At 37.4% G+C, this 22811-nt stretch overlaps 1 protein-coding gene across 4 annotated transcripts in view; it reads right to left on the reverse strand.

Moving 5' to 3' along the window:
- The window catches only part of LOC126760635 (dorsal-ventral patterning protein Sog), a 76962-nt gene extending 59830 nt beyond the window's left edge, over positions 1–17132 (reverse strand). Inside the window, exons 1-2 of one of the 4 annotated variants that reach the window (XM_050476421.1) lie at positions 16291–17132; positions 16008–16149 (exon numbers count right to left, since the gene is read on the reverse strand). The gene's annotated coding sequence lies outside the window, so the exon portion shown is untranslated. Of the gene's footprint in view, positions 1–16003 lie in introns of all 4 variants that reach the window. The other 3 variants (XM_050476422.1, XM_050476420.1, XM_050476423.1) reach the window with 3 other exon arrangements.
- Between the last annotated feature and the right edge of the window lie 5679 nt (positions 17133–22811).

Below are 22811 nucleotides of genomic sequence, written 5' to 3' on the forward strand. Positions count from 1 at the left end.
ATCATCAATTCATGCACACATGTGTATGAATGTATGAATGTACATGTGTGCATGAATTTTGCATGTGTGTATGTCAGTCCGTACATCAGGATTCAATCCGCACCACTGTTTGCCATCAAAATCCAACGACAGCGAAAACCACGACGACAGTTTTTAATTGCACCACCAATTAATTTGCATGTAAACACAAATTGATCACAGCAACAGCAGCTGAAAGAAGTCGGGGAGCAACAGAGAGCAACAGTCGCGACGTGCTGGCGAATAGCAACAGCAATAATAATAAGAACATAGTGTAGTATGCAAACTACAAAAACAACATAACTACAAACACACACACACACACATACACTCACTTACTCACACTCGATGTGCGCGTTAATCGGGTGGCAACAATGCAACACCACCAACAAATGTGCAACAGCAGCGTGCACCTCGCCCACTGTTATCTTTGTGCATACATACATACATACATACATATTATTTACAATTGTTGCTGGTCTTATGCTCGCTTTTTGACTTATATGCGGCTTTGCAACACATCGCTTGTTGGTGCTTCAATTATGTGCACGGATACGGGTGTTGTACCCACCAACTGATTGCCGACTATGCGCAAATTGTGGCACGTACCCGACCCGTTGTCGCTGTCCAACAGACATGGAGTTAATGCCACTTGCAGTGGCGTAACGCTGTTGCATGTTGTCAATTGACTAATTTGCCACAAAGGACCGAGTTCCCGGCGCGAATGCAAGAAGACGCGAAAACTGAAGCAAATTGCAAGAGGCTTTGAAGATTTTCACGATACTCAAGATGCTGCTGGTGCGAGTGATGGCAGTGGTGCTGGCGCTATTGTGTCATACATATGTACATATATTTGTATGCCGCCGTGAATGCTGTTGCCGATGGCAGTGTTGGTGGCGAAGATGGTGATAGAAGCGATGGATAAGCAGCCGTTCTTGGCAAAGGACACTTTGTTGGTGCTTGGTGCATTTCTCTTGCTCTCTTCTTTCAGTTTTTTCTTCTTACCTTTGATGTATGAGAAAACCGGGGAACTAATTATTGTTGGACCTCAACCTCATTATTGCTAATTTTTCTATGGTTTCTCACTTGCCACTAATATAAGTATGTATTCTTAGTTTAAAATAACATTAAAAATTATGATTAAGCACACCTTAATAGTTGGTCTTAAAGTTAATGCGATCAGAGGGATCCAGTCTTTACCATATTACTTTCCCGATATTTGCCTTCGGCTAAAGACGTTTTCTATAAACAACTAACGATCCTCTTAAAAGTAAAATAAATACTCGTGATCTGTAAACAGTAAGGACGATGGAGTCATGTGTAGAAGTTCACACAAGTGAGGAAAGTTCTCTGATCGCCATTCACTTGAGAGTGGCCAGAAACGATTATTTTACATATGGCTCAAGCAGCTCACGACTTCTGGTCTTTGACCAAATATCCTCTGGGTAGCCCAAGAACATCCGTTTGAAAGCGAGATAAAGTGAGAAGGCGAAACATCCCCTACACGGGGTTGTGCGCTGGGTTTGAGACCCACCACGTAAAAAAACATATACCAATGAAAAAGCATAAACAGCCTCGGAAGAGAGACCCCCTTTTGATGACGAACATGGCAAACGAAATAAGGACTACGATTTAAGGGTATGTACCTGGAATGTCCGGTCCCTTAATTAGGAAGGTGCCGCTGCCCAGCTGGTTGATGTCCTCGTTAGAGTGAAGGCTGACATCACCGCCGTCCAAAAAATGCGATGGACGGGACAAGGACTGAGACGAGTAGGTCCTTGTGACATTTACTACAGTGGCCATATAAAGGAGCGCAAATTTGGTGTGGGATTCGTGGTGGGAGAGAGACTCCGTCGCCGAGTACTGTCATTCCCCCGGGGGATGAACGTCTAGCCACAATCCGCATCAAAGCGAAGTTTTTCAACATATCGCTGATCTGCGCCCACGCCCCGACGGAAGAGAAGGACGATGTAACCAAAGATGCCTTCTATGAGCGCTTGGAGCGAACCTAAGAGAACTGACCCCGCCACGATATCAAAATCGTGCTTGCCGACTTTTACGCCAGGGCGGGCAAAGAAGGTATCTTTGGCACTACGGTCGGTAAATTCAGCCTCCACAATAAAACATCCCCAAATGGGTTGAGGCTGATCGACTTCGCCGGGGCCCGAAATATGGTTATCTGTAGTACTAGATTCCAGTATAAGAAGATTCATCAAGCTACTTGGCTGTCTCCGGATCGAAAAACCACCAACCAGATCGATCATGTTGTGATAAACGGAAGACACGTCTCCAGTGTTTTAGATGTGCGTGCACTCCGAGGCCCTAACATCGACTTGGACCACTATCTTGTTGTAGCCAAGATTCGCAACAAACACAAGGAAGGTTCGACGTCAAGAAGCTGCAATCACAACAGATAGCCGAACAATATTCTACTCGTTTTGCTCTCCTACTCTCTGAGAGCACTCGTCAACAACTCGGTATAAGGAAACTGTGGGACGGCATTTCAAGCTCCTTACGTACAGCTGCAACCGAAACCATTGGTTTTCGGAAAATGCAATAGGACAGCTGGTACGACGAGGAATGCCGTGTTGCAGCGGAGAGAAAACAGGCTGCCTATCTCGCAACGTTACGATCGACCACAACTCGTTCGCGATGGGATAGATGATATTGATAACACCGGCGCCGTTAGTTCTGCTTTCTCCAGACTGGATAAGGAAGCAAAGCAAATGGCTCTGGCAGTGAACGAGAGCAAGACGAAATATCTCCTGTCATCAAACAAACAGTCGTCGCACTCGCGACTTGGCTCTCACGTCACTGTTGACAGTCATAACTTTGAAGTTGTAGATAATTTCGTCTATCTTGGAACCAGCGTAAACACCACCAACAATGTCAGCCTAGAAATCCAACGCAGCATAACTCTTGCCAACAGGTGCTACTACAGACTGAGTAGGCAATTGAGAAGTAAAGTCCTCTCTCGACGAACAAAGGCCAAATACTACAAGTCAATCATAATTCCCGTCCTGCTATATGGTGCAGAGGCTTGGACGATGGCAACAGCTGATGAGTCGACGTTGCGAGTTTTCGAGAGAAAAGTTCTGCGAAAGATTTATGGCCCTTTGCGCGTTGGCCACGGCGAATATCGCAATCGATGGAACGATGAGCTGTATGAGATATATGACGACATTGACATATTGGAGCGAATTAAAAGACAGCGACTACGCTGGCTAGGTCATGTTGTCCGAATGGAAAGCATTCGACTCAATACCCGCCGGGGGAAGCAGAGGGAGAGGAAGACCTCCACTCCATTGGAAGGACCAGGTGGAAAAGGATCTGGTTTCGCTTAGAATATCCAATTGGCGCCACGTAGCGAAAAGACGAAACGGTTGTTAACTCGGCTATAATCGCGTAAGTGGGGTCTACGCCAATAAAGAAGAAGAAGATCTGTAAACATTCATAAAGAAGTAGTTTCATAACATATAAATAATAAAATTATTAAACCAATAGTTTAAGAAGATTCTAAGAAAGTCCCTCTACTAAGCTATAAGTTTTAAATGCATTACAGTCATAAGAATTCAAACACTAACAAGCAATTCTTTGAATAAAACCCCTTCAATTAACAATGTTGCTCAGAACGAAATAGCGCCCGTTTCGTAATTTGAAATATTTTCTCGATTACGGTATATCCCAAAATAGAAATTTTACGATACCTGCCCCAGTATGCGGGTATCCGCCCGACGAGAACTCGACCATATACGAATAAAGTGTCATTTTCAAATCACGACCTATTTGAGAAATCAATTTCTCCTACAACCACACCCTGCCACCACCCCTTAAACAAGAAACGGCAGATTATAACAACAAATGTTAGCAAAGCATAAAATTAATAAGTTAGCAAATTAAAAATGAACACGATTTCGCCTGATGTGTGAGATTTGTTCAATTTGTTCGATTTTGCATAGCCATTGATCATACCAGCTCCACTCGCAGCTAAAAACACGCTCGTATGTTATATGTATGTATGTATGTATGTATTTGTTATGCATTTCATCACATATCAAGGCAATTTATTGTGTCTACTTCGGCCAAGAACTGTCCATCAAATGGTCGGCCAGCATGTCCAATGGGTCTCTCTTGGAGGCGCAAATGATACAGAAGGCTATTTGTTGAATGTTTGGTATGTATGTATGTATAGAATGATTGTATAAAACACTATACTTCATTAAGGATATTTAATATCCTAATTTCATCCTTCAGAGTTTAACATAAAGAAGATCAAATTACCACCAGGAGATCATTAAATACTTTTGCTGTAAATACAGGAAGGTGAGATGGAAATATTCAGGCACTTCCTCCGCCATTTACAGATTTTGCAAGATAGTCGACAGTCATACTTTCGGCAAACCAGCAGAGATAGCTCAAGCTGATAAAAGGCTCAAAGTGCTTTTTCGATTTCTGAGAGCATTTATGATTAGTATACCTTTGTGTAACAGTTTAGGTATCACAACAGACCGGCATTCTAAGATATTCAAGTGAGATCCCTTTTGCCGTTTGTAGCATTGCATCTAAAATTGCTTACTAAGTGGAACGAATTAATCGTGCATAAGGAATATTGAAATCTAATAAATCGTTCATACAACCTTAGTTATAGCTTCGTTTCTAACAGATTGACAGTTTTAATTGATCACCTCTTTCAACAATCTGATTGGAATATTTAAAGTGTCCTCAAGCAGAGGTAAGACCACCCCCACCAACTGCAGCCGCTCAATATGTTGAGCGTACATTGTGAATTTTCACGATCAACTTAACGCTTGCTTAAGTGTTTTATTAGGTTTACATAAACTTTGAAAATAAAACAAAGGCTAAGTAAAATTGTTATTAGATTTATTTATCGGAAACATTAATGATTTCCAATTTGCATAACATTTGTTTTGCCACAAGTAAGAATGCCTAAGTAAATACCCACTCGTGCCACCCTGCCAGTTGGCACCCTCGCACCGAGACTCCACCCGCATCAACACCGGCGGTGAACGCGTTCCTATCCATCGACTAACTGGTCGTTTGCATGGCCGGTTGATTAACTGACCGTTACGACTGCGGCGACTGCTGCTGTTTTTGCCACCGGCGCTGTCCACTGGGCCGGTGACGCTCTGACTTGAGGAAGTATGAAGTCATTTTTATTTTCAGCACTATTTACGTCGCTACCCCGAGTTCCATGTGGAATTGGAATCAAATGAAATTTATGCACATATCTTCAGGGCGTACACGAGCTACTCACACACGACTAGAACGGTACATATACACATGTAGATATGTATGTAGGTACTTTCATGCTTAGGACTGCCCGAGTAGTCAACTATGCGACTACAAAATAAATATATATGTACATACATATGTACATATGTGCATCTATACAACCATACATACCTATGTACGAACACTTGTTGCTGCTACTGTCTTACAAAGTAGAATTTCTGCTCTCCACTTACAGTAAAATCGAAAGCTGTGACTTGATTATTGCTGTTGTTGTTGTTGCATTTTTAATTACTGTTTGTTATTGAACATATCGAATGATATATGGAGTGCAATTGATGAATGAATGTGAATGCAAATACGAGACTACCAATGAATTTGTGTTAGAAGCGCAAATCGCACATACAAACATAAGTTTATATCTGCTGATACGATCTGGGCGGCACGTTCAGAGATTCTACTTGTAATGACTACGAAGTCTTGGCTTAGTTCTCACTACAGACAAGACGGGAAAGTATTGGGTAGTCGAAAAAGTATTTTCGTATTTTGTCAAGGATGCCGTTGCAGTCGAATATCTAAAGTCCTACCAATCACATTGTGTCTCACAATATGAAATTGGAAAGATCTTAAGGAGTCAGTAGAGTAATCTGGCCTATTTTTTTTAAACATTTTTTTCCATAGAAATTTTTATTCTATAATAGAACTTTTTTTTTACATATCATGAGGTATTATTATTTTTGGGCCTTTTTCGAAACTTTCCAATGGTAAAGTGGATTTCTACATTAATTCTAAGGGTATAAGGAAACAGAAAATGCAAAAAAAAAATTAAATTCGGGGAAGTTGAAAAAAAGTTACAGCTGTTCAAAAATTAGTGAAAATAATGAAGAAATTCGCCATATTTGTAGGAGACGAAAGGCGCATCAAATACGACTAAACAGCTAATGTGCGAAAAAGATTATGGTCCAAGCGTGGGGAAGCTCAACAAATGATCGCAAAGCCAGGATTGACACCGCGAAAGGTTATGCTGAGTGTTTGGTGGGATTGGAAAGGAACCATCCACTATGAGCTGCTCCCGCCTGGTCGAGCGATCGATTCTACATTTTACTGCCAACAACTGATGAGATTCAAGCAAGTAATCGGAAAAAACGGCCAGAACTGATCAACAAAAAGCGATTCGTCTTCCATCAGGACAACGCTAGACCACACAGATCTTTGATGACTCGGCAAAAACTGCACCCTCGGAATACGAGGGAATGTCGGTCAATGCAGAACTCCCTTAATGGAGTAAAGTTGGCTTCAAGAGAAGCCTGTGAAAATTACTTGTCGCAGTTTTTCACCGAGAAACCAGAAAAGTTTTACACCGATGGAATAATATCTCTAGCGGAAAAATGACATAAATTCATTGAAGTTCATCATAAATATAAAAAAAAAAAATAAGTTGAAGTTTGATTAGAACGAAAAGACTACATAATACTGTGAGTGAAAAAATTCGAAATAAAAATATAACCTTCAAACAAACGTCAAGTTTTTGCGATACATTCTTAGAACAGTTTAAAAATATATTTCAGCCGACCACAACGAATACCACTTAGAAATAACTGAAGAAGTGTGAACAACGAAACAAAACTTAATGCAAATTTTTACCAAAAATTGTCGAGATCAGCCCACATTTTCCTTAGCGTTTAATCTGATTTAAAATGATTTTCAATTAATTTCAACATACATATCGATTGATTGTAGGTATTTTTATAAAATAAAATGAGAATCCTGTGATTTTATACCAAAAAACACAAGTCAAAATGATTTTAGTCACTTTTGTCTACAAAGTAAGTAGGAAGAGAACAATTCTAAATTTGTCACTACAAACTCGCGCTAAATTCTAGTAGTAGAAGCGTTTTCGCCATAGATATGACTACAGACATACATATGTACTTGCATATGTATAATGAATATAAATACGACATTACGCCCCTTTTTTGTTCAAGCCACCTCAACTTCATACATCAAATAACGTTTTCCATCTCTAAATTGATGAAGATTAGACCAAAGTGTGAATTACTATCATCAAATTCGCCAATTTATAACTGCTTATAAGAATATGTATGTATGTATTGCGAAAGCGAATTACAACTTATGGGGCACGTCACAGAATTCGTAATGTTGTGGGAAATATGATCGCATCATCAATTAACTGAAAAGCCATAATATAGAGAACGATAGCAATCTCAACAAACTGATTATTTGTATGTGTGTGTGTATCACACATACACATATATATATAAATATATACATACATAAATAAATATGCGGTTCGCCTGACCGACGACAATGCTGATCGCCGCCAAAGCTTCTGCCGTTGCACTTTCAATATTTCATTTGCCGACTCTTCAATGACAATGTAACCACAAGAGACTACATTCAATCGACGATCGCCAATGACTGGCTGTTGCTGCCGCGTGCGGCTGTGTGAACGCTGACAATGTTTAAATTGATTACGGTTCGGTTGTAAGCTCGACTATGTTGCTAAGCCCGATAAAACTCCAATCAACGCATCAGACGAGTATTCATAAGAAATATGTATGCATGTGTGTGTGTATTAAAATCCGCAGCATCATAAATAAATATCAACAATAGTTGCTAATGAATATCTTCGGATTCGGATAAAATGTAACACTTGGAATGCCGCCCACACAACTCTGAAATATTGCCTATTGACATCCTTACATCTTTTGTTCTGCAGTTATACGTACATATATGTATATGTATATGTATATGTGTTTGTATTGAGTTTGACATCATCGCTTATGCGTGTTGGCTGTGGCTGCCAAAGCCGCTATCGGTGTCATATTTTCATTTACTTTGTGGTAACAATTCTGTTTTTAACAGCGTTGATTGATAAATGTATCTGCTAATTGCACCAAGTGGTTAGATGCTAGCGATTGCGAAAGAAATTGGTTGTATTTAGTATTTAGTTTTTGTTTTACGTATCAGCCGATGAAACATTTTACACCTACCTCTTTTTTTATTACATATTATATAATTAATATTTGTTCAAAATGCTTTTGTTGTGCTTTCGCTATTATTTTTAGTTACTTCTTTGCTTGCTCCTCAATTAACACACAGCAATAAGAACATATACGTACATATACACATGACACAAACAAATACATAACACATTCAAAGTGAAATTCGAGCTAACCATTGACATCTCCCTGACTTGACTGACGTTGATTTCCCCTGGTTTTCCTTGGATTAAGTGATTTGTGCGAGTTTAAGCGGCGCAACTGTTTACCAATAATTCAAGTAGCTTAATAGAATAAACATGCGTGTATACACACATACACATATAGTATTTACATCATATATACATATACATATATACAGAGATACATATGTAATTTCACACTCGTTTGTACGTATTTTGCAATGTAGTAAAACACAATAATTAGTGCAGGTGCTAGCAGTGTGACAGCGATACAAATCATTGTAAGTCATTGATGATATTTGAGATATGCATTTCTACTTATACATATATATGTATATATACATTTGAACATAAGTATGTGTTTATCTATGCAGGTATTCAACGGCTTGGTAACTACATCGTTTGTCAAGATTATTGAAATGATCATAATTACTCTCTTCTATTCGCTAAAGCCAATACGAATGACGTGTCAAACAAACAACTGGTATAAATCAAATAGGATGGCAAAATTGGATAGAGTTAATGGAAAATATTGGATAAAAATTAAAATGATAAAATGTAATACAAATGAAAGATACCTAAGGTTAGCCAAGTTCTAATGAATTGAATGTGTGAATTGGGAACAAACCCAAGAAAGGTCAACATGACAATTTTCCAAAATAATATTATTTGGGAAATCTTAAAAAATATTGGAGAGCGGCGAATGGAATAAACAAATTGGCGCTTATGGAAAAAAATAACAGAGATTAAGCATAACGCTTAGAAAATTCGCGGATCGAAGACGGCTAAGCATTCTTTCATAGATATATGTATGTAAGTTTAGAAATTGATTCAAAAGCGATATTGTAATTATATTAAATATATTAAGATAAGTCTATAAACTAAGCATATTGCGAAAATTCTTTGAATACTTGACCAAAATCTCATGCGATAAAATTACTTTATATTTTAAGTGATTAACAAAGCAATTGGAATAAATTTTCGCAAGCAAACGCCTTATCAGCTACCTTTATGGAATACAATGCGCTCATACGATTAACGATATGCCTGTGTGTATATGGGTTTAAATGCCTTTCGAGTAAGTTTATAAATAGAACAATTCTCTCTTTAACTAACTATTTCTAAAGTAAACAGAAGTAAGCGGCAAAGTGTGGTCGTGTGAATAATATAATGTTATGGTACATACTTACATACTACATGAATATAATATTTATTTCTAAACGTGTTTATCTAAGTGCGACATTGATGCAAATAGCAACCCGCAGAAGACACGAAGGATTATAATTTAATTATATATTTAATTATAATTTTCTTTACCAGAAACAAACTCGATTTGCATCATTATTTTATGAGGCTAAAGACATTGAAGAAGAAAAAAGACCTAAAGTGGGTTACACCCAGCTCCACACAGGCAGCGCTCTCGAATTTTTGGCAGCAGGTTATGACTGGTATTCCAATTTAAAAATTACTCCAAAATGCAATAAACACACAACCTTAATCGTTTTCCAATTTTCATTGTTTATACCACGTCTTTCGCAGTTTTAAACTCTGCCTTGTTAAAAACTTTTTCTGGTCTTAGTTTGCTTGTGTACAACATAGAGTTAATTGGTAACACTAATTGTCAACTGTTGCTCCGGCAACAAGACACGGTGAAGACATATTGCAACAACAGCAACAAAGCAATATTGAAAACAGTTTTATAGGCGGAATGTTGAAAATAAATTCAAGTCTTATTCCCTCTTGTAGATACACACACATTATATACATATGTATGTATTGGCACATGGCACTGGTGATTAGAACATGCTATGAAAGTTAAAGAGGTTAACAAGTTAACAATGCAAATGAGTATCTACTAGTGTACTGAATTTACAAAAGCCTATAGGAACCTTTTGGTACTTTCTTGGATGATACATGAGAAATAAGTTTTGGCAGTGCGATTTTCGACGACAGGCCTTCCGGAGCGTGGCGCATCTTCGACCACCTCTACACCAGAACGAAAACGTTCAAACCATCGTTGTGCGGTGGAAATGGAAACTGTATCGGGTCCATAAACTGCACAAATTTTATTGGCGGCTTGAGATGCATTTTTGCCTTTATCGTAGTAGTACTGTAAAATATGCCGTATTTTCTCTTTATTTTGTTCCATGTTTGCGATGCTATAACTCACGAACGACTTAAAATAAACGACAATCAATCAAACACGCGTTAGCCGATGCGACGAATAAAACTAGCACTACGCGCTTTCAGCGCCAACTAGCGAAAATACCGCAAGACTTTTTTGACAGCCTAATATAAATACAGGAGGATCACAACTCAGATGTCTAAACGAATTTTTTATACTATAAGCCTTGTGCTTATTAATTCTGGGATTGTCCGCATAGACTTTAGGCTTTACATATCCCCACAGGAAAAAGTCTAAAAGGTCGTATGATAGACCTTGGTAGCCAATTGACCGGCCTGTAACCTGAAATTATCTACTCGCCGAAGTGTTCTCTCATTCATTGATTGATGTGACGAGCGGAAAGTGGCGCCGTCTTGTTGAAACCAAATGTCGCCGAGATCACGAGCTTCAACTTCAGGCATCAAATAGACGGTTATCATGGCGCGATAATCATTTTTAAAGGAATACGGACCGATGATTCCACTGACCTAAAAACCAAACCAAACAATTGTTTTCTCTGAATGTATAGTATGTTGCTCTTCTTCCCAAATGCGGCACTTTTGCTTGTTAACATACCCATTGAGCCAGTTATTGATTCCATCGCTAAACAAACTTTGGCTCGAAAACGTCGCATCTTCTTGGAACTTCTTGGGAAGGTCGAGCGGCTTCAATGCTTGCACAATACTGAAGAAAAATAACATGACAGCTTGACACGACTCACGCATGATCTGTCAAAAAAGGCTATTAAAAAAGTACTTCTACTTGGATCACCCGTTAGCAAGCAAATTGTCTTCGATACGACAAATCGCTCAAATAACAGGTATACATACTATCGACTGGTATTATAATTTAATCAAATAGGGATAAAATTGCACAAATTATATCTTTATGATTACATATTTTTGAACGATTTTTGTAGACTTTTTTTAATACAAATTATTAATTTAGAATATAAATTTTATGAGCAAAATAAACTGTAACTGTAATCCAAGCTTCATTTAATTTTCTTTTCCGTCAACCTCAACATCTCATAGTAGTAAGTGCTAGATTCATGACAATACGTTCCATCGGCAGTTCAATTAAATACATTTTTTTATCAGTTGTATAGAAATTATGACTATCGGCCATCGTGTGATTGATAATTTTGGTGTAGAGAAAACCATCACATGAAACAAAAATCAAAAATTTTAAGTAAAGTAAATAGTACTCGCATCCAATGGTTGAAGTCATTTTCTGGCATACTTAAATTTCTAAATACTATATAAAAAAGCTGTAAATTTTAAAACGAAAACAAAAACACCAAAAACTCTTACAATACTTGTAATTAAGTGGTATGTTAAACAAGCAAGTGCAAAGTGACGCAAGGTTGTTGGAATGAATATTGTGAATATTGGGGACTATTCCGGCAACTGGACGTCCATATGTATGTATGTATACGCACAGGAATGCATGTGCATTCGCTCTTATGTGTATGCGTTTGTTTTGCTTATTCCCTTTATTATTGAACGTGTTATGTTGATACTTTTGTGGGAATGAACGATAAGAGCTCACATTATTCTTGTCATCGCCCCCTTATTGCAAGCGGCGATCGACGACGCATTGCTGTTACCACCACTTGCGAGGTAACGAGTTGACAAGCTGGCATTGCGGCGCTTTGCTAGCCCATTGAGCAAGTCAAACTAGAAGAAATCGAATGAGTATGGTGATATATGTATGTATGAGCATAAGTGAGTGTTTAGATATTTACAAATGCATGTCCACATATGTATGTATGTAAGCGCACATTAAGCAGTGAGTATTTAAGTAATGACCTAAGACCGCATTATTTTATATTCCTTAAAATAAATTGTACACAAAAGACATGAAACATACTTTTACAGAATTTATGTGTGTCTGTTTGTATATCTGTGGCGCTGCGGTAATTGCGTTGAGTCGTATAAATACTCGAGTATTGATATGATAACGTAAACTGGGTCAAACAAGGTTGACTAACAACAGAAGTGAGGAAAATGTTGTTTGCAAGCGTTAGATATCAAATTTATTGATTCATAAAGTATAACATGTTTTGTAAAATCGTAGTAAATATTTCCTTTCGGTGGTGCAAAAATTTTAGCAGTATTGGTACGAATTAGATTGGTTATTTCTAACAATTACTCTGAATAAAATAATTTTAATAAATAATCGGAACTGAATTTTCGCTATGATCTGTTCGCCTCTGAAAAATTTACAAAAATTCAGTTCGGATAGTATATATGGTATTGTATTAGGGTGTTTGAATGAATAGTCAAAAAAAAAAACACACTAGTGTTGTATATTATTAATATCTCTCTATAAGCATAATATTTTTATTTATTTTTTTTTTATAATTTTTCAGCTTTTTTGGAACGTATGTAGTTGTGAAAAAACTTTTGAGGTTAGAATTTTTTGGTAAACTGATTTGAATTCTATACCATATGTTGTTGAAAATGTCACCTACAAAAATACTAATTTTATCCTATAATTGTAGTTAAAATAACATGCATCCCAAATTTTTTAAAAATAGCTTTAACGCGTTGAGATTAGACCGCAGAAAATACTTAAGCCTGAAAGCCATAAATTTTTTCGGTGATGGAAAACGCCTTGTATGTTTTGTAGAAGTTTGACAAATTATATGTACATTTGTATGTAACGCGGTATATATGTATTCTATAATAAAACCAAACTATGTATTCAAATCTATAAATAACTTCTCTAACAATTTATTTGAAATATTCCGATAAGAATACGATTAACCTCATAAGCAATAAAAAGTAATGTAATAATGAAAAATACAGTCACAGGTAGATATGTGGATAGTATTCTCTGATTATTATTTTTGGGAAGGTTTTGTTTGCACAGACTGGAAAATACTCTTCATTTTTTTGATAGGATAAAATGTTGCAGTATTTAAGGGGCGCACCTAGTTTGAAATTTAAAAAAAAACAAGATTTTTTTGTTTTTGCACATTTTGATAGTTTATTTCTTTAAAATAACATACTAAAAGCGATATCTCAAATAGTTTTTGAGTTACAGCCTTCTAAAATGTACCCACTCAGCTCAACCGGCTTAATCTGTTTATCTTTAAACTCGCTTTTCTTGAAACAGTATTTTTCGAATTTGCTGCAGTGATAACTCGAAGACAAATGATCAGATCATCATGCAATTTTTCTTTGCTCGTTCTGTATCTAATTTTACATACAATGACCTATCAAATTTTGGCTGGCCAAAAACGACCAAAATAGGTGTAAAATTAAACTTTCTGATTTCTTTGTTAATTGTGCGGAGAATATTTTCTAGTCAAACGAGAATTTTTTAGTTTTAGGTTTTATCCACGGAGAAGGCCGATAATAACTGCAGCATTGGAGAATATTATTATATTTTTTTTTTAACTCAAATATTATTTTTTTTTTCAAAAATTTCACTGTGTATTTCTGAAGCTAATACTAGTGGATCCGGCCACACGTTGCTGTGATATACATTTTATGCTATTATTCATATAATAAATTATTTAATACAGTAAAATTTCATTTACGCATAAAGGCGAAAACGTTTGTGTCGGTATAAGAATCCAAAATATTGTACTTGAAGTTTAATTTTGAATATGTTCATACAAATAAATTTCATTGTCTGGTTTCACTTTTTTTATTTATGATTTTTTTTTTTTACTATCCTAGCTTCAAAGTTGGTTCGAACTGGACACAGTGTGCTAAATTTTGTTGAAATTGTTTCAGTAGTTTAGGAGTCCATCGCGGACAAACGACGCGACACGTAATTTGTATATATGTATAAAGATACTCTGAAAATTTAAAACAATCCATACACCAGTTTTTTTTGTAAATTTCCAGAAATCGACGTTTCTAGGTTATCCTCTTTAAATTAATATGAAAGGTATAACTTTCCTCTGAATGGAAGCAAATAACGACCAAAATAGAAAATTTCTGTTTGGTTACAATATTCCATATGCTTGCGAAGTTCAAAAACCCATTCTCCAAACAGCACTAAAAGGAAGTAGGTCATAGGCAAGTAAGTTGTTTCAATTAAGTCCGTGAATACCATATTAAATATGTATGTATTTCGGTAAGTATCACATCATTGAAAAAAAATAGTTCTTTATACTAATCATAAGTATGTCAGCCCGTTTGAGCGCTAACTTCACCCGCTTATAGTAAGCTGATCAATTGACTAAAAAAAAACGTAATACTGGAATTATCGCATTGCCAAAGTAATTGCAGCCATTTGTCTGGGCATTTGCCTTGAATATATGCCACACGCACATACCCACATACAAATGAATTATATACACACATTCAGTGCATTTATTTTTATTTGACATTCGACTTACCTACCTCTTAATGTACTACATATATTCATATTCATTTAGAGTTCATCCATAAAATGTGCTGCATAACGTAATGCGTAAAGGTGTGTGTTTGCCATATGTCGCGTAAGCCTACAAAATTCTCCGATATACAATATCAATATTGACTCAAATTATTGCGAATAAACAAACACTTATACATATGTAAGTGTGTGTACTTGGATATGCGGCAAATATTGTCATATGGAAGGCTTAGGTAAATAAACTGCAAATAAATAAATTATGGCAATTGAACTCATTCAGCCGTTGAAGGTAGAGAAAAGGGTGTTTATTTGCTCAGTTTTAAAAATACAAATGTATCTGAACAAATGTGTGCGATATCGAGTCCATTCACACTGTTTATGTACTTCTTTATATGCATTTAGGCTCAATCCAGAACCAAAGTGAAAATATTAAATATTCCAAAGCATTATGGAACCTAATGGAAATATATCTGTATATGTGTTACATAATTTGTTTTTACCGTAAGTTAAATCTTCATGGCTTCTTTACAATCAAACCTTTTCGCCTAATTCTCGGAGATCCGCGTGTGGTTGTACACTGGCTAACTTGTAATCAAGACCAAGAACAACTTATTACGAATTAATGTAATTACAAGATAAATGTTGAATCAATTAGTATCGCCTTAGCCCACAGCCCCAACTACTTTTACATTTCGCACAAATTAGAGGGAGTTCACTAAAGCCCTGATTTAATGGAATTAGTTAGTAGTTCTAAACAATTACTTAAAAATAAATATTATGACTCTGAGCAATATTCCGAAAAAGTTTGAATATTCCGACTGACATGTGGCATTGCAATAAAATCGTCATTTAAACACCAACGCGTACAACCCTAAATCCTTACATTATTTTAGAAATCATGAAATCGACTCCCGGAGCGTATACGTAATTAACTGGCTCAGCAAATCAACAACAGCGCTGACCCGAAGGCTTACTTTAGTACTAAACTACTGCAGTACATTTAATACGAACCTTAATCGTTGCTGCCGAAATTGAAATCTCTTAAGTAACAGTGTTGTATCAATTCATAATATTATTGTAATTTTCTTTTATAAATTTTCGAACTCTAATTCAATCAGACAATTTAACTCGGCTATAATCGCGTAAGCGGTGTCTACGCCAATTAAGAAGAAGAAGAATTCAATCAGACTTATTAATATTAATAATTGGCTCTCACAACGCATGAAAACTACGTTGCATCAATTTTGATAGCTCAATTGATGCATCACTACGCGGGTAGAAGTCGCGGTAGTACCACTTTGTGTTGATGCGGTTCGCGTAGAGCGCTTTGTTGTTGATCTAGCGTTTTGCACTTTCTGCGTTTATTCGCTTGCGGACGCACTCGAATTCTGCTCGTATTAGCAATGCAATTGACACTGTGACTGCAATTGTTGTTATAGTTGTAGTTGTTGTTTTCGTTTTCGAATTCGTGATTGTTGTCGCTGTTTCTGTTTGTTTTGTATAAATCGCGCGCGCGCATTTTCCACATACACTGTGCCGCAGACAACAACTAAACCGTCGACGTCACCGACGCCGTCGCAACCGCCTGCGCCGGTGATTATTCTTCACTTCGTATATTTCGTTTCGTTTCGGATATTCGCTTCTTGCCAATTGCGCTTTCGCGTTTCTTTCCACTTGCACTGTTATGGCTCTTTCACTGTGTTTTGCAATTATTGTCTCACAAATGCCTTTAAAACCTTTGCTCTTTGATATCACTCGCTGCGCCGCGTTGCACTTTGACTACGCGTATGATTAAAATCGCAATGCGCACACCCTCGTAGACGGGGAATTAAAAGCGAACGCAAACACTTGGCAACAGTTAGCAAAGGTCAGATGTTCGAAGGTTCGGAGACGCGTAATTTGTAAGGTCGTTGATTCGCGCCCAAAAACACGGTGGATAAGCTATTTCGCACTTAGAATTAATAAGCAAAAAGACACAGCGGGAAATTAGCGCACTCACGGCACCACTAACGTTGGTAAGCACGATCTTGGACAAACTGAAGTTGCGGTGAGACACAATTGTCAGCAAGCTAGGCGGACAGCCAGCTAGCCAGCCAACCAGCCTGCCAACCGACCGTTCTGCTGTCCGGCTGAGGTGATCGCGCAGCTCAGTACAGCGTCATAGTACGCGTGCGATCGCTCGCGTGTGGTACGCGCTCCGCCGCACCGTATGCTCACCAACACACTTGTCCACCAATTGTTGTCGTATTTCATTTCATATCTTCTCGCTTGAGCGGCGCCAACACAAAGCAATAAGACAAATATAAATGTATATATGTATGTATATGTTGGTAGTAGCCCCATTGAATACTATCGTCAGCAACGACAACTCTCAGAGCAGCAGAATATAAACCTTAACACATGGGTATGTATAATATGTAGTTATTCACTTAGGAAAATACGTATAAATATTGTATGAATACGCCGCGATGTCATTGTTAGAAGGAGCAGTGGCAACGCTTCGCAAAAAGCTCATCGAACTCTCATGCCGCGGCGCGCACAGCACCGCATCTCTTCATATATTTGATTTTAGTAGTACGCAGCACACAGTTTTTAGTCACCTCGTACTGTGAGCCCCGTCCTCCCTCACCTTACGCTCGCATATTCAACGCCTGCACAAATTTTACCGGCCTCAAAAGTACGCGACATACACAGCTATTCATTTTATTTCAAGTCTCATTTTCATCACAACAATCATCATTAATACCATCACATCATCAGCCGATATTATCAGTGCGGAACGGTTCAAGCGCACCGAGCAGCGTTTACTGCGATGCGGTCACCCTTTTCTGAACTTATACCACGCACGAATGATTATTGCATATACACACTAGTTGCTAATAAACGCAAATTTGAAATATTATACAAAAGTGATATGTGTTCACATTTGTTATTTAGTTATAAGAAGAAGAATCTTCGTTCTAATCTTCGGATATGTCTGCATCAACTAAAATTTTACATAAATGCTCCCATTTGTCCCAAAATTTACAGTCCGACAATTCAAGAAGATTTGCCTGGAAATAAAAATATTTGTCAGATCATGGAGATCTATTGCGCTTAAACATACCCATCTACTATTCAGAAGGGCACCTAATTTCTTTACAAAATTTTCAAATTAAGGACAGAGCCCATATTATAGAGATTTTTGTTAATATCGACTACTTAGTTAAACCTAAACTTAATAGAATTCGGCAAGAAATTTTTTTGTGTGAACTGTTTGAGGTCCAGACACGCAAGGGCACATCGTGAAGGGTATAATATTACTCATACGCCACCATCGAATGACAACGCACGCATAAAAACTTTCGTATTGCTTATCTAAGTGTTTTGCTTTTAAAATGCACAGAGTGTGCTGTTGCTGCCTTCTGGGTTTTCGGCAACGGTTGTGTACATTTTTAGTAGATCCGCCAATATTTACGACAAAAGCTGTGCTGTTTTGCATAAGTAAAGTTGTCTGTATAGTACACCCATCTCGCATAGTGGAATACAAATAACAACAAAGGTGTGTGAAATCTGATTAACTTAATGCATATTTGTAGCTTCTATGCATACATATACGAGCACATTTCAATGATGAGGTCAGCCCTTAAGTTAGCGACATAATAACAACCGTAATAAATGGATTTAAATTACTCCGGACGAATTTGCTTGTTACCGTCAAGAATTTCAAAAGTTATTAAACAAAAAAACTAATTCAAAATACTATTAACGTATCCAGTTTCAACTTCTTCTTCTTTACTGGCGTAAACACCGCTTACGCGATTTTAGCCGAGTTAACAACAGCGCGCCAGTCGTTTCTTCTTTTCGCAACGTTTCGCCAATTGGGAATTCCAAGCGAAGCCAGGTTCTTCTCCACCAGGTCTTTCCAACGCAGTGGATGTCTTCCTCTTCTTCTGCTACTTTCAGAGCTGGAATGTTTTCGTCCATACGTACGACATTACCTAGCCAGCGCAGCCGCAGTCTCTTAATTCGCTTAACTATGTCAATGTCGTCGTATATCTCATGCAGCTTATCCTTCCATCGAATGCGATATTCACCGTGGCCAACGCGCAAAGGACCATAAATCTCTTGAAAACTCGTATGGTCGACTCATCAGATGTTGTCATCGTCCATGCCTCTGCACCATATAGCAGGACGGGAATAATGAGTGACTTGTAGAATTTAGTCTTTGTTCGTCGAGAGAGGACTTTACTTCTCAATTGTCTACTATCGATATCATCGGCACATGCCAGCAGTTATACAATCTTTTAGAAGATTATACCTTCTCTATTCAGATCTGCAGCTCAAATTGTTTTCTCCACGAGTAGATTGAAGAAGTCACTCGAAAGGCAGTCGCGTTTTCTGTAATCTCGTTTGGCAGGAAACGACTCGGAGAGGTCCCTCCCAATTCTGGCGGAGCTTTTGGTATTGATCAATGTCAGTTTACACAGCCGTATTAGTTTTGAGGAGATACAAAATTCAGACATAGCGGCATAAAGGCAGCACCTTTTCGTGCTGTCAAAAGCAGCTTTGAAATCGACTGCCCACGGTAGTTGGCGCAGATTGTGGGGTCTTCCTTTTGGAGGATTGGGTAAAGCAGACTTAAATTCCAATTGACGGGCATGCTTTCATCCGATCATATTCTACAAATAATCCGATTCATGCCCCTTATCAGTGCTTCGCCGTCGTATTTGAAAAGCTCGACCGACAATGCATCGACCCCTCAGCTTTGTTGTTCTCTAGACGGGTAATTGTTATTCGAACTTCTTCATGGTCAGGCAATGGAACGTCTGTTGCATCGTCATCGATTGGTAAATCGGGTTCACAATGTCCAGATGATATACTTTCACTGCCATTCAGCAGCCTGGAAAAGTGTTCCTTCCATAATTTTAGTATGCTCTGGGCATCAGTCACCAGATCAACTCTGGGGGTTCTACAAGAGTATGCTCCGGTCTAAAATCACCTCATTACCCACTCCAAAATTATGAAATTTTAAATAAAAAGTTGTTAAAAGCTAAAATCAAAATATTTTTCTACATTTGTTTACTTCTTGCTGTTATCTGAGAGAAGAGGTATCCAATTGCATTAATCTAAGCGTGAGTACCCTAATTATTTTATGACACCATCTCTTCAAATTGTAGTCTCAGCGTCCAACTTAATATATTCAAATCGATCATCAAATGATTAAGCGGCTTTTACTCGCATTCAAAAGCGAAATCATCAACACCAGCTCTACCATACGAACCCGAGTAATTGTTTTTGTTTTTGCAAAGTATATCAAGCGATCGACAAGAAGTCGTAAAGCTGCAATCAAGTTCGGCTAAATGGAAATTAGGCAAATAAAAATTCGACGCAATTTTAATTTAATTTTATTTTGTTATAAATATCAACTTTGAAACTTTGCTGAAAGAAGCAGTTTTGGTTTTGTAGTGCAATCAAAATTTATTTTATTACTCCCAAAACGGTAACTCACTTTCAACACCATCACCAACGGTTGGGACCAGTCGCCAACGAGCATTGGCCGAAAATGGAAATGATCTACATGCATACATAAATATATTATTATCGAACTCTAAAAAGATTCGACCACTATGAATGGTTGCTTTTAATAGCATCATTAAATTGATTTCGACTGTTACGGGGATACATTTAAATAGTTAAGCTTATTGATTCAAGAATTTCGGCATTTTCGATCGCCATTCATGTATTCTATACATATGAATACATACATAGGTATGTGTTATTTTGATTAGGTTATGTTTTAGCACAAGCTTTTTAGTTCACTAAATTATTTCGGAAATTCATCATTCATAGCAAAAACTTTTCCTAATTGGAAGGTAGGTAGGTAGGGAGGAGTGCAGCCCTGTTATCTATCGGGCTCAATTAGCACTGTGCCATTTTGATACACTATTCGTAGAACTTTCTGTATCTGCTATTACGTTTCACCTTCTCTCTCAAACCATTTTGAGGTTTCGATGAAACTACTTATGTCTGATATGCTTTTAGTGGAAATCCATTCAAGGTTTGGTGCTTGATGGATTCCAAGTGTTTTGTGTCGGATCTGTGCTAGAGCTGGGCATTCGCAGAGAAAGTGGAAAATTGTTCCTTGTTCCCTGCTACTCCGCAGCCTCGGCATATGTCGTTGTAGGGCATACCCATTTTGGACGCATGTTCCCCAAATGGCCAGTGCCCTGTTGTAGTAGCTGTTACTCTGTAGATACTTTTTCTTGACCTATTTAATAAGTCGTTGGTTCTTTTCCTGTCATATGTTGGCCATAATTGTTTAGTTATGACGCATTTTGTAATGTTTTTCCACCTGTTATTTGCAACTTGTCGTAAATTAGAATAAATGTTGACTGGGGTACATACTAAAAAAATGTTCCTTGAGTTTCAATAAGATACCTCACATAAAATCACCAATCAAATAGAGAAAGGTCAGCCGGATGTTCGGTAATAGTTATACTCGTATGGCTAGGTCAAATTTTCGCCCGATTTCATACATTATAAGCACAAAGATACACTCTTCTGAGTAAAACGTGGCGTGTAATTTTCATTGAGAAAACTCAAATATTAGCCGATAATCCAGCATAAAGTCACCTCGAAGTTCGAAAATCTTTATGTTAGGTATATGGGGGCTCAAGGAAGTATTGACCCAATTCAACCCATTTTTGATACACAGAATAAGTATTGTCAGAAAAGGATTCTGTCTGAATTTCAATTATATATCTCACACATCGACCAATACTTTCTGTCAAAAGTCAACTATAGATATTGGTTTTGGTTGGATTTTAACAATTTTTGGTCTTGAGGTGGCATACTTTAAATTTTATCCCGTTATATTAATTACTTCCTGATTTATGTACTGGAAAGTGAAAAAATCAAGTAGAATTTAAAATTGTGTTATATGGGAAGTAGGCGTGGTTGTGGTCCGATTTCGCCCATTTTCACACTGTGACATAGGAATAAGAGAGGAATGTACTGAATTTAGTCTAAATCGGTAAATCGGGGGCCGAAATATATGATTTTCAAATTAGTGGCCCTTGCTACTGTGATCCCCTGTACCAAATAAGAGTTTTATATCCTCATTTGGCCCTTTGTTATGGCAATTTATAGGTTTTCGGTTAAGGGCGTTTTCTGGGCGTGGCAGTGGTCCGATTACGCTCATCTACAAACTCGTACTAAGGAATCCACATACCAAGTTTCATCAAGATATCTCAATTTTTACTCAAGTTACAGCTTGCACGGAACGACGGACTGACGGTCAGACAGACAGTTACCCGGATTTCAACTTTTCTCGTCATCCTGATAATTTATATATACATAACCTTATATCTACCTCGATTAGTTTTAGGTGACACGTACAACCGTTAGGTTAACATAACTACTTTACCTTGTAGCAACAGGTTGCAAAAGTATAATAAATGCTGTGAATATATCCAAAATACATCTACGAATCTTGTATATAAATTACTGATGAGGTACAATGAATACTTTGGACGGACAATCCCATATGTACATATTTGCAATATATACAAACACTAAACGATCCCGTCACTTTTGCAAATATATGTAAATGTGTAGTTCCCGGATGAGCTTAGGGATGTATGGTTACCGATATTTCCGGCATTAACTGAAGATAATGTCAGCGCTATAAATAAACTGATATAATAAGATAAAACATCCTAAATAAAATAATTTTCAATTTCTCATAGACCAAAATAAGCCAGTTTAATTAATTTCATTACTAATCTAATTTATGTGCTAGCGTTCTAAGATAAATCTGCGTAAAAAACTATT

The sequence above is a fragment of the Bactrocera neohumeralis genome, chromosome 5, assembly GCF_024586455.1.
Source record: "Bactrocera neohumeralis isolate Rockhampton chromosome 5, APGP_CSIRO_Bneo_wtdbg2-racon-allhic-juicebox.fasta_v2, whole genome shotgun sequence".
Lineage (NCBI taxonomy): Eukaryota > Metazoa > Arthropoda > Insecta > Diptera > Tephritidae > Bactrocera > Bactrocera neohumeralis.